This window comes from Aythya ferina, assembly GCF_964211825.1.
Source record: "Aythya ferina genome assembly, contig: HAP1_SCAFFOLD_97, whole genome shotgun sequence".
In the NCBI taxonomy this organism is placed as follows: domain Eukaryota; kingdom Metazoa; phylum Chordata; class Aves; order Anseriformes; family Anatidae; genus Aythya; species Aythya ferina.
The window spans coordinates 523,309-536,262 of record NW_028181421.1 but is presented as its reverse complement, the minus strand read 5'-3'; positions in this window follow the sequence as shown (position 1 = coordinate 536,262).

The window sequence follows — 12,954 nt, the reverse complement described above, 5'->3', positions numbered from 1 at the left end:
TCCCTACCTTTTCCCACCAAGATGCTGAAACATCAGTATACAACATTTCATCCTGTTCTGCTTCTCAAAAAACAACATTAACTGTAGCAAAATATTATAGTTTAAAGTTCCATTTAGGGGCCACTTTTCTCCACATTCCAGCTTATAAAGCGGCCACCACTGATTACGATATTTTATCAATGTTTTCCTGTTCACACTTCCACCGGCAGATCCTCCAATATCCTTCCAGTGACTTAAAACACATCCTAACACACTTTTCTTTAAAATTTCACTGCTTGTTTGCCCCCCCAGTTTCCAGTTTACACTTTCAGAATACACATGTTACTTACAAAAGCGTATCACAAAACGTATCACTCACAAAAATACGGGCACGCAATATCTTTCAGTAGCGATGTCACAAAACTACTATTACCAGCAATATTGCCAAAATCACAGTAACAATAGTCAGAGTCAAATTCCACATGCGATAAGTCAGAAAACCGAACTGTGTAACACCGTAACGATATCTTTCTTATAACAATGCCACGAACCTACTATTACCACCAGGAAAATAGCCAAAATCGCAGTAACAATAACCAGAGTTAAATACCATACTCCATGAGTCAGAAAACCGAAATAGACAACACAATTCCAGACGGACCTTAAAGCGAGCTCCTTCCTTAAGGTCCCCAAACATGTACTTATGGTGATAACCACAAAGTATATACCAAACACTGCCTCGCAGAAGATCACCTTCTGACTTACAGACAGTTCCAGATGACCGGTCTACCAGAAAAACAAACCAGAATAAAGAATATACTCACTTACAATGATGGGGTCCTTGTCTACCTCCGCAGTGATCCGGTGAGTCGAGGAGTCCCTCCGGGAAATCCCGGGGGTACCCTAGGGAGTCCTGTTCCCAGCGGGTCCTGCAGTCCGGCAGAGAGGTTGTCCCATCTGGGTCGCCAAATTGATTCAAAGATCGAAGCCGAAATTCCTTTAAGTGGTATATTCTTTATTGCAGCGCTGGATGCACGGGGGATCTCTCCACCTATCGTGCATACCCAAAGCAGAAAGCAGTCTTGAATTTATACAATCAATCTATCAATATTCTACAAGCACCTATACATATGCATTACCTATCCCCGCCTTCCCTCGCTTCTCATGCTAATTAGCCTTTTGGCACCTTGCGCCTGCGCAGAGCCTTCCAAGAATTGTGGGCAGGGGTCTTTGGGATGTGGGCAGGGGTCTTTGGGAGGAAGACCCCGAGTCTTCCTCACAGTGTACTTTTCACCTTTGGTCAGGAATCTGCTGAATTGGCATGTTTCTTAATTGCAAGAGCTGGTTGTTGCCAATTCTCCCGTTTGTTGTATCTTTATAATGAATTCCAATGTCCAGTTTCGAGAGTTATAGTCATTACATTCGTTTCTCTGTCCGCCTGCCGCTTCCTTATCATGAGTTCCAGTATCTTGTTTCGAGATATACAGTCCTTGTCTGGGGATTGTCCTTGCCTCCCCAATAGCTCCTTAATCAGCCTTCACACAATTATCTGAGAATGAAAGCTGCTTTCCAGTAGTTCAGAAAGCCAAGTTACGTCTCAGCCTTTAGCATCTCGGGCTTTTGGGCCTGTCTGTAACATTTGGCACCAGCACTAATACTTTTTTTGGCATATGTTTAGCGTTTGGGGCCTGTGTCTGGGATTTGGGCCCTGTCTCGAACCAGTGGGGCTTTGTCCTGGGTTTTGGAGCCTGCCTCTAGAGTTCAGGGCCTGTGATTAGGCTTTTGGGGTCTGTGTCTGGGGGCCGGTATCTGGGGGCAAGGGGGGAGCTGCTTGTAGACCCTTGGGGCCAGCATGGAGGGGGTTGGGAGCTGACTCTACACCTTTGGGGCCTGCTTCTGGGGGCGGGGGGGGGGTTGAGACCTGCATCTGGGGGAGGGGTGGGAGCTCTTTGTATTCCTTTGGAGCCTGTGTCGGGGGGGGGGAAGGGGAGGGTTGGTTGGGAGGTGCTTGTACACTGTTGGAGCCTGGGTTGAGGGAGGAGGTTTGGAGCTGCTTCTACACCTTTGGGCCTGGCATCGGGGGTAGGGGGTTGGGTGCTGGTTGTAGGGGCCTGTGTTTGGGGGGGGGGGGGGCTTGGGACCTGCGTCTGGGGGAGGGGTGGGAGCTGCTTGTACACCTTTGGGGCCTGCATGTGTGGGGGGTCAGGGCCTGTGTCTAGCGGGCTGGGAACTGCTTGTACAATGTAGGAATCTGTTTCTGCAGGGTGGCTGGGAGCTGTTTGTACAACTTTGGGGCCAGCATCTGGGGGTGGCTGGGAGCTGCCTGTACACTGTAGGGGCCTGTGTTTGTGGGGGCCTTGGGGGCCTCCCTCGGGGGGGGGGGGGAGGGTTGGGAGCTGCTTGTATAGGGTAGGGGGCCTGCCTGGCAGGGGTTGGGAGCTGCTTGTAGAATTTGGGGCCCTGTGTCTGGGGGGGGGGTTGGGGCCTGTGTCTCAGGGCTGTTGGGAACTGGTTGTACACCTTTGGGTCCTGTCTCTGGGGGGGGAGCTACTTGTACCCTTACCATAAGCCGTACTCTAACACATACTTCTACCAGTACCCTTACCCTTAACGTAACCCTTACCTTTACCCTTACTCGTACCCTTACCAAAGCATTACCCTTACCCTTAACGTAAGCCTAAACCTTAACCTTATCCTTACACTTACCCGTATCGTAAACCTTACCCTTTCTGCTACATTTACCATTAGCCTAAATCTAAACCTTACACTTACCCTTACCTTAACCCAATACTTACCCTTACGTTTCCCTCACCCTAACCCTAAAATTAACCCTAACGATTATTCTAACACTTACCCTTACCCTAACCCTAACCCTTACTCTAACCCTTACCCTGACCCATACCCTTACACTCACCCTTACCCTTACATTACCCTAACTCTTACCCATATCATAACCCATACCCTAACACATATTTTTACCCTTAACCTTACCGTTACCCTTACCCTTACTCTATCCGTTACCCTTACGCTTACCCTTAACATAAACCTTACCCTTTACCTTACCCTTACCATAAGCCATACATCAACACTTACATGTACACTTACGCTTACACTTATCCTAGTAATTACTCGTACAATTACCCTTAACCTAACCATAAACATTAAGGATAAGCTTAAGGGTCACCCTTAAGGTTAACGTTATCCTAACACTTACACTTAAGTTCATGGTAAGGGTTAGAGTAAGGGTAAGTGTTAGGGTAATGGTTAGGCTAATTTTAGGTTTAGGGTGAGGGAAACGTAAGAGTAAGTATTAGGTTACAGCTAAGGTTAAGGTTAAGAGTAAGTGTAAGGTTTAGTGTAAGGATTAGGGTTAATGTAAGGGTCAAGGTAAGGGTTGGGGTAAAGGTTTAGGTAAAGGGTAAAAATATGTATATTGTAAGGGTGAGGGGTTAGGGTAATGGTTAGATTTTAGTTAGATTTAGGTAAGGGTGAGGGTTCGGGTAAGGTTTAGAATTAGGCAAAGGGTAAGTGTAGCAGAAAGGGTAAGGTTTAGGATAAGGGTAAGTGTTAGGATAAGGGTAAGGTTTAGGGTTAGCTTAATAGTAAGGTTAAGGGTAATTGTACGAGTAATTGCTAGGGTAAGTGCAAGCGTAAGTGTACATGTAAGTGTTGTTGTATGGCTTATGGTAAGGGTAAGGTCAAGGGTAAGGTTTATGTTAAGGGTAAGCGTAAGGGTAAGGGTAAGGGATAGAGTAAGGGTAAGGGTAAGGTTAAGGGTAATGGTAAGGTTAAGGGTACAAATATGTGTTAGGTTATGGGTTATGGTATGGGTAAGAATTAGGGTAAGTATAAGGGTAAGGGTAAGTGTAAGGGTACAGGTCAGGGTAAGGGTTAGAGTAAGGGTTAGGGTTGGGGTAAGGTTAAGTGTTAGGGTAATGGTTAGGGTTAGTTTTAGGGTTAAAGCCAGGAAAATCTATGCGTAAGTATTAGGTGAATGTTAAGGGTAAGGTTAAGGTTAAGAGTAAGGGTAAGGTTTAGGGTAAGGGTTAGGGTTAATGTAAGGGTCAGGGTAAGGGTTGGGGTAAGGGTTAGGTTAAGGTTAAGTGTTAGGGTAAGGGTAAGGTAAATGGTAACCGTAAGTGTAAGGGTAAGGGTTAGGGTAAGGGGAAGAGTAAGGGGAAGGGGAAGGGGAAGTCTAAGGGTCCGGGTCAGGGTAAAAGTTAGAGTAAGGGTTAGGGTTAGGTAAGGATAAGTGTTCAGGTAATGGTTACGGTTAATTTTAGGGTTATGGTGAGGGAAAGGTAAGGGTATGTATTAGTTTAAGGGTAAGGTTAAAGGTAAGATTAAGTGTAAGGTTTAGGTTAAGGGTTAGGATTAGAGTTAGGGTTAGGGTAAGGGTTAGGGTTAATGTAAGGGTCAGGGTAAGGGTTGGGGTAAGGTTTAGGTCAAGGGTAAAAGTAAGTATAATGGTAAGGGTAAGGGTGAGGGTTAGGGTAAGGTTTAGAATTAGGCAAAGGGTAAGTGTAGCAAAAAGGGTAAGGTTTAGGATAAGGGTAAGTGTTAGGATAAGGGTAAGGTTTAGGGTTAGCTTAATAGTAAGGTTAAGGGTAATTGTACGAGTAATTGCTAGGGTAAGTGCAAGCGTAAGTGTACATGTAACTGTTGTTGTATGGCTTATGATAAGGGTGTGAGGAATGTTTTAACAATTCGTGTCCATAAAGAACAATTCTGTTTGAATCCTGTCTGCCTCTGGGCCCTGCACTGGCAATTTAATTCTTGAACCTCAGCTGCAGTGTGTCCCAGTCTCCCCCTCATTCTAGTCAATTTATCACTCCTTAAATTTATGAACCTGTTTGCTTTTGTTATTCCGGACTTCTATTTCTAACACTGCTATAGATGTGTCTGTGAATGGCTGGGGAAGAATGTTTTAATTACTCGTGAAGCTGTTTGTGTTTGATGTCTGGGAGTTTCAGAACAACTGATAACAACTAGTGACTGTTATGGGATACTATGCGGATCTTTGGTATCTGGTTAGGGGGGCCGAGAGATTAAGAGGAAGGAAAAAGAAGCTGAAGGACGGCTGGGAGACAAGTCTTGAAGAGAATGTTCTATAAACTTGGTATGGTGCCAAGTAAGTACAAAGGGGGAGAGGAAGACTACGAGCCTTCAGCATGAAAGACCCCTAGAGACCCCCAGAAGAGACCCCAGAGGAGACTGCGCATGCTCCAGTAGGAGGGACTGCACCCCGGAAGCTAATTTTAATAATCTATTTTTTTTAGAAGTAGTAATGAATATGTATTAGTCTAGGAGCATAAAAATCAGCTGCTTGATGTAACTGGTGTGCGTCCTGGTGGAGCGGAGACTCCCGGTGCACCCAGCGCTGTTTGCTTACCTCTATTCCTTTATATTCTTTCATAGAAGACAGCAGAGATGCTTGTGGATACCGTCCAGTTGGATTCTGGATGAATTCGACTGATTCGTAAGATACCGTCCGGTTGGGTAAAGGTGCGGTTGCTAGTGTTTGTGTGTGAGAGTGTAACTGAGACTTCTAAAGTCCGTGTGGAGGTCTTTTTGTTTTCTCACCAGTTCTAATCTCCTGTCGGGGGTGCTGGGCTGGTGAAGAGAGGGATACGTGGGTGGGTGATAGGTCCTAAACCCCCTGCAAGACACTCTCACTAGGGGCAACCTAGGACTGTGGGAATTGCCACTAGTAAAATTCCCGGATGGGTCAGATAAAATCGAAGACCAAGGACCAGAAAGGGAGCAAATTACCAGATATATGACCAAAAAGTCCATTACGAATAATGATTAGAAATTGGAACAATAGGGGCCCCAGAAAATTAAAGAGTAAATTAAAAATGATCCTGTATTATATGATAGAATGACCAAAAGAACTCTTAAGACCCCATGTATTTTGATCCACGGAGGACGGGGTCTGTCAGGCTTTGAACATTAATAGTAGAATACCCATGGATCCAGAAAAGAGCAAGCTGAAACATTGGAATTAGAAATTTGAGAGCAATTGATTAAGAATGAATATGTGCTACATTTGTGCCTGTGCTGCACTTATACCACCAGATAACAGGAGCCTCTCGGACCCCGAGAACCAGATCAAAAACAACCTCATGGTTCGGACTTTAATCAAGGGGTCTGAGATAAGGAGGACTGCTCACAAAGGGACAGCTTAGGAATATGTATATGTATAGGAATGTTCATGTATATGTAACTCTTTACTAGAGCAATTTGCCACGTTAGGCGTGCACGACTTTGGTGGGACTACCCGCCCCGTGCTGCATGGAACTGAGTAAACATACCTACTTTACAATCTTACTGATTGTGGAGTCAGCTTTCTGTGAGTCATTTTGGTGAGCCAGGCAGGAGACACTCTGCTCGGCTGCGGGATCGGCTGCAGCGCGGACGCCCCTAGGTGCACCCTGAGCGTTTTTGCTCGGAGGGGACTCCACTCTCAGCTGCTCACCGCAGGAGCAAAGATCTCCTGAAACTGCAGACAAACGGTATGTTTTCAGCTGCTGGAGGGATACTAACTGGAGTGTTAATAATTGTATGTGTTTTTATGTATGTATTTTGTGTTGACATTTTGTATATTGTAATATTTGCATATTGTATGTATTTTGTGTTGAAAGTATTTGTGTAAATGTAAGGGTTTGAAACAAAGTGTTACAAGTCACTTCACGAAGAACACAGTCAGAGACAATACTTGTTTGGTTGGTTATCATTCTAAATTATATTCCTGTGGTATGAATGAGATGTGCTGGAGGCCTCCGTGTGCGATTGTGCTGTGTGAGTGAGACGCAGCGTTGCTGCAAAGCGAGTGCAGAGTTCCGATCCGTTGTTCCGTACTCTCCACAAGGGGAGTGGGCAGAGACGAACGAAGTGCTTGACAGACTGAAAAGAAGTGCTGTTTTATCCAAGTTTTGAGTGGTGGTGCCCAGTGTATCTTGTGTATCTTGTGTATCCTATTTTTGCTCTTAAATGTTTTGACTGTGACAAGAAAAAGGCAGGAGCATGATATGACATGCTTTCTGCAACATATGAGGCCTGCACAGGCCGAGACCTGGACTCGCTGAGACCTGAACAGGCCGAGAGACCGGAGCGGTGCTGAGAGACTGGAGTGGCGCTGGGAGACCCGAGACACTACGGAGGGACTACCACTGGATGGAGAGAGCCCTGAGAGACGCTGCAGAGCCACGGACGGCTCTGAGACACAGAATAGACCGGACAGAAGCCGGAAAACGCGGGGAATTGAAGTAATTGCGGGACATCCAAGATCGAGTTGCTACGGGAGACCAGAGGCGTCAGTGGACACCGGTAGCCGACCCTCACCGTGTGGCCAGTCGGCACAGAGCAGAGGGGCGGACATCAGGACCCTGCAGCCTGTCTGACGTAACCATGGAGGCAGCGGCAGCAGCGGCTGTGCTGCTTCACTCTAGCATTCTTTTTATAAAAGGTTTATCTTGCAATGCAAAAAAGACTATTAGTCCCCAGATCGGTGTTATAACTGTTACTAATGACGACTAAGCTCTATTGCAGGGCAGGAGTGCAGAGACGCAGATTACACTGCCAAATGACCACCAGCAGGCTCTTTCACAAACCTAAGGTTGCAGCTGGCACTGCCTGCAGCCATATAGCAGACGTTACACTCTCTTTCCTAACTAGTAATCATGTGTCTCATCCATTTGTGGTGAATGGTCAGTGGCAAAAAGAAAAGGAGGATGCCACTGACACTAACAGCATGGGTAATAGGAGTAGTATAAGTGACACAGGTGACGGTGCGAGGCGAGGCGCTCTGCCTGCTGCTCGCCTTCGCCTGACTGTGCACTGCTGCCGACGGTGCTAGAGTAAAATGTGAAGACTGCTCAGATGGCAGTGATGAGAGTGTTTGTGTGAAGAAGATGTGTGAAGAAGATGTGTGCTGAATCTGACTTTGTGTGCAACGGTGGTCAGTGTGTGCCAAACAGATGGCAGTGTGATGGGGATCTGGATTGTGAAGATGGGTCTGATGAAAGTGCTGAGCTGTGTCATATGAGAACAGTGTCATGGAAATGTGATGGTGAAAAAGACTGTGACAGTGGAGAAGATGAAGAGAATTGTGGCGATGTGATAGAGATCCTTACTGTAAGGATGGAAGAGATGAAATTAACTGCCCTTCCTGGACCTGTAGGCCAGACCAGTTCAGATGTGAACTGTGTCCATGGGAGTAGGCAGTGCAGTGGTGTGAGAGACTGTCTGGATGGCACTGATGAAGCAAACTGTAACAATGTTATTCAGTGCTCTGGACCTGGCAAATTCAAGTGCAGAAGTGGAGAATGCATAGATATCAATAAAGTGTGTAACCAGCAGAGAGACTGCAAGGACTGGGGTGATGAGCCCCTGAAGGAATGCAACATAAATGAATGTGACTGTCCAGCTGTGAAACTGTGGAGATAGTGATGAATGCCAAAACCCTGTAGTCAAATCTGTATCAACCTGAAAGGCTATCAGATGAATCCTGCTACAGGAACCTGGAAAGGGCCATACGGCAAAGCAAATTAAATAACTGTTATTTAACTTGTCAGAAGATAAAAAATAAAGTGTTTCAACAAGCAGCCACGGGAGGGAAGAATCACTGAACCCTCGATGTGAGGGACTGTACCTTGTTTTACTGACTACTGAAACAGCTGTGAGAACTGCAGAAAGGGACCCACGCATCCAGAATAAAAGGACCAGTAACTACTGAAACTTGGAGGGTTGAGTCCGCTCCTGGGAAACTGAAACTCAAGCTAAGGGAGAACTAATATTCTGGCAACGAGGCTCTGCATGAATTAAGGATGCCAAATAAAAAGGACAAGCCTAAAGGGAGAAAAGGGAGAAGGCAAGACTGGGGCAGGACCCTCCACTGTGGTGTGTATGGTCTACCGAGGGAGGCAACCCCTATCGGTATTGACTGCCGAATGAGAGGGCCTCGACCGGACTTCTCCCACACTAAGATCAGGTTGTCCCGAGAAAATAACATAAAAAACCTCTTTTTTAAACCTATATAAAATTGGGATTCGTTTTACAGGAGCTGGATCACCCTGACAGGCCGAACGGTAACACAAGCCTGAATCGACCCTGAAGGCGTTTGCCTATTATGATCCAGCTACATGGGCAGAAGACAGATCCTGGGGCTATAGGACCTCAGTATATATACTTAATAGAATAATTAGGTTATTAGCTGTAATAGAAATAGTTATAAATGATGAGAACTGATCTAAATGAGTTATAAAGATGAGAACTGCTTTGTATCAAAATTGCCTAGCTTTGGATTGTTTGCTAGCACAAGAAGGAGAAGTCTGTGGAAAATTTAACTTTAGTAATTACTGTTTAAAGATTGATGAAAAGGTGTTTCTTCCTAGTAACTGATAGAATGTTATGTTCTGGTTTAGGATGAGAAGAATGTTAATAATATGCTGATGTTTTAATTGTTTTTAATTGTTACAGAGCAGTGCTTACACCAAGCCAAGGACCAAGCCAAATTCAGCTTCTCACTGTCCTGCCAGCAGGCAGGCTGGGAGGAGGGCCGGACTGCTCGGGGTTAGGTTGGGCATCGGACAGCAGGTGGTGAGCAATTGCATTGTGCATCACTTGTTTCGTACACATTATTACTAGTAGTACTATTATCATCATTATTGTTATTATCTTCTTGTTTTTATCTCAGCTCACAGGCTTCACTTTCCCATTTCTCTCTCCCATCCCAGAGAAGGAGGGGGGAGGTGAGCGAGCAAACACAAACCTGGAAGGATATGGAATGGGATTTATTTTCATGGCTGCCTGGTGGACCATGGGTCAAAAGAGTGTTATTTTTATTGTTATGTGGTGTAATTACGTTATTATTTGTACCTTGTATGATACCTTGTCTTACATTATTAATACACCGGGTGATAAATAGTACATTTGTAATAACTTCATTAAAAAAAGAAGGGAATATGTCAATTATGATGCTTAAGAATTGGACCCTCCAAGAACAAACTGATGAAATCCAATTATTAATAACAGAAGAGACACGAATTGGGGATGTTAAAAAGAAGATAAGGGATTGTGAGAAATGTTTTAACAATTCGTGTCCATAAAGAACAATTCTGTTTGAATCCTGTCTGCCTCTGGGCCCTGCACTGGCAATTTAATTCTTGAACCTCAGCTGCAGTGTGTCCCAGTCTCCCCCTCATTCTAGTCAATTTATCACTCCTTAAATTTATGAACCTGTTTGCTTTTGTTATTCCGGACTTCTATTTCTAACACTGCTATAGATGTGTCTGTGAATGGCTGGGGAAGAATGTTTTAATTACTCGTGAAGCTGTTTGTGTTTGATGTCTGGGAGTTTCAGAACAACTGATAACAACTAGTGACTGTTATGGGATACTATGCGGATCTTTGGTATCTGGTTAGGGGGGCCGAGAGATTAAGAGGAAGGAAAAAGAAGCTGAAGGACGGCTGGGAGACAAGTCTTGAAGAGAATGTTCTATAAACTTGGTATGGTGCCAAGTAAGTACAAAGGGGGAGAGGAAGACTACGAGCCTTCAGCATGAAAGACCCCTAGAGACCCCCAGAAGAGACCCCAGAGGAGACTGCGCATGCTCCAGTAGGAGGGACTGCACCCCGGAAGCTAATTTTAATAATCTATTTTTTTTAGAAGTAGTAATGAATATGTATTAGTCTAGGAGCATAAAAATCAGCTGCTTGATGTAACTGGTGTGCGTCCTGGTGGAGCGGAGACTCCCGGTGCACCCAGCGCTGTTTGCTTACCTCTATTCCTTTATATTCTTTCAATAAATCCTATTTTTTTATTTAATCCTAATTTGAATCCTGAGCCATTTATAAGAAGGGTTAGGTTAACTTTAAGGTTTATGTTAAGTGTAAGTGTAAGGGTAACGGAGACAGTAAAGGTAAGGGTAAGGGGAATGGTAAAGTTAAGGCTACAAGTACGTGTTAGGATATGGGTTATGGTAAGGGTAAGGGTTAGGGTAAGGGTAAGTGTTAGGGTAATGGTTAGGGTTAATTTTAGGGTTAGGGTGAGGGAAACATAAGGGTAAGTGTTAGGGTAATAGTTAAGGGTAAGGTTAAGGTTAAGAGTAAGTGTAACTTTTAGGGTAAGGGTTAGGGTTAATGTAAGGGTCAGGGTAAGGGCTGGGGTAAGGTTTAGGGTTAGGGTTAGGTTAAGGGTAAGGATTAGGGTAAGGGTAAGGGTATGGATAAGGATAAGTGTAAGTGTTAGGGTAAGGGTAATGTTAAAGGTAACAGTAAGTGTAAGGAGAAGGGTTAGGGTAAGGGTAAGAGTAAGGGTATTGGCAACAGTAAGGGTGAGGGTTACAGTAAGGGTAAGTGTAAGGTTTAGATTTAGGCTAAGGGTAAGTGTAGCAGAAAGGGTAAGGTTTACTGTAAGGTTTAAGGTTTCGGCTTCGGTTAAGGGTAAGGGTAAGGGTAATTGTACGAGTAATTGCTAGGGTAAGTGTAAGCGTAAGTGTACATGTAAGTGTTGTTGTAGGGCTTATGGTAAGGGTAAGGTCAAGGGTAAGGTTTATGTTAAGGGTAAGCGTAAGGGTAACGGATAGAGTAAGGGTAAGGGTAAGGTTAAGGGTACAAGTATGTGTTAGGGTATGGGTTATGGTATGGGTAAGAATTAGGGTAAGTATAAGGGTAAGGGTAAGTGTAAGGGTACAGGTCAGGGTAAGGGTTAGAGTAAGTGTTAGGGTTAGGGTTAGGGTAAGTGTAAGGGTTAGGGTAAGGGTTAGTTTTAGGGTTAAAGTCAGGAAAACGTATGCGTAAGTATTAAGTTAATGTTAAGGGTAAGGTTAAGGTTAAAAGTAAGTGTAAGGTTTAGGGTAGAGGTTAGGGTTAATGTAAGGGTCAGGGTAAGGGTTGGGGTAAGGTTTAGGGTAAGGGTTAGGTTAAGGATAAGTGTTAGGGTAAGGGTAAGGTTAATGGTAACCGTAGGGTTACGGTAAGGGTAAGAATAAGGGTATGGGTAATGGTAAGGGCGAGGGTTAGGCTAAGGGTAAGTGTAAGGTTTAGATTTAGGCTAAGGGTAAGTGTAGCAGAAAGGGTAAGGTTTACGGTAAGGGTAAGTGTTAGGATAAGGGTAAGGTTTAGGGTTAGGTTAAGGGTAAGGGATAGGGTAAGGGTAAGGGTTACGGTAAGGGTACGGGTACGGGTAGAAGTATGTGTTAGAGTATGGGTTATGGTAAGGGTAAGGGTTAGGGTAAGGGTAAGTGTTGGGGTAATGGTTAGGGTTAATTTTAGGGTTAGGGTGAGGGAAAAGTAAGGGTAAGTATTAGGTTAAGGTTAAGGGTAAGGTTAAGGTTAAGTTTTAGGGTTAGGGTTAATGTAAGGGTCAGGGTAAGGGTTCAGGTAAGGTTTAGGGTTAGGGTTAGGTTAAGGTTAAGTGTTAGGGTAAGCGGAAGTTGTATGGATAAGGATTAGTGTAAGGGATAGGGTAAGGGTAAGTGTTCGGGTAAGGTTAATGGTAACCGTAAGTGTAAGGGTAAGGGTTAGGGGAAGGGGATGAGTAAGGGTAAGGGTAGGGGAAGTCTAAGGTTATGGGTCAGGGTTAAAAGTTAGAGTAAGGGTTAGGGTTAGGGTTAGGTAAGGATAAGTGTTAGGGTAATGGTTACGGTTAATTTTAGGGTTATGTTGAGGGAACATAGCAACAGTGCGCGCAGTCGCAGAATATACCAGGATGTGCTGAGTAATCCCAGAATTAGCAAGGTATAAAAAGGGACCCTGGCAGGGGTGAGGTGCGTGCCGTTGGCGGAGCTGAGACTCCCCGGCTGCCCAGTGCTGTTTTGCTTGATGTTTGCTTACTCAATAAATTCCTTTCTATGATTAATACAATGCTCTCTGAAAATTAATTAAGGGGGCATCTTATAACACTTTGGATGCTCAAAACCCAAACCCAAAAACTTTGGACGCTCAAAACCCTATCCCGAAAACAGGACGCTC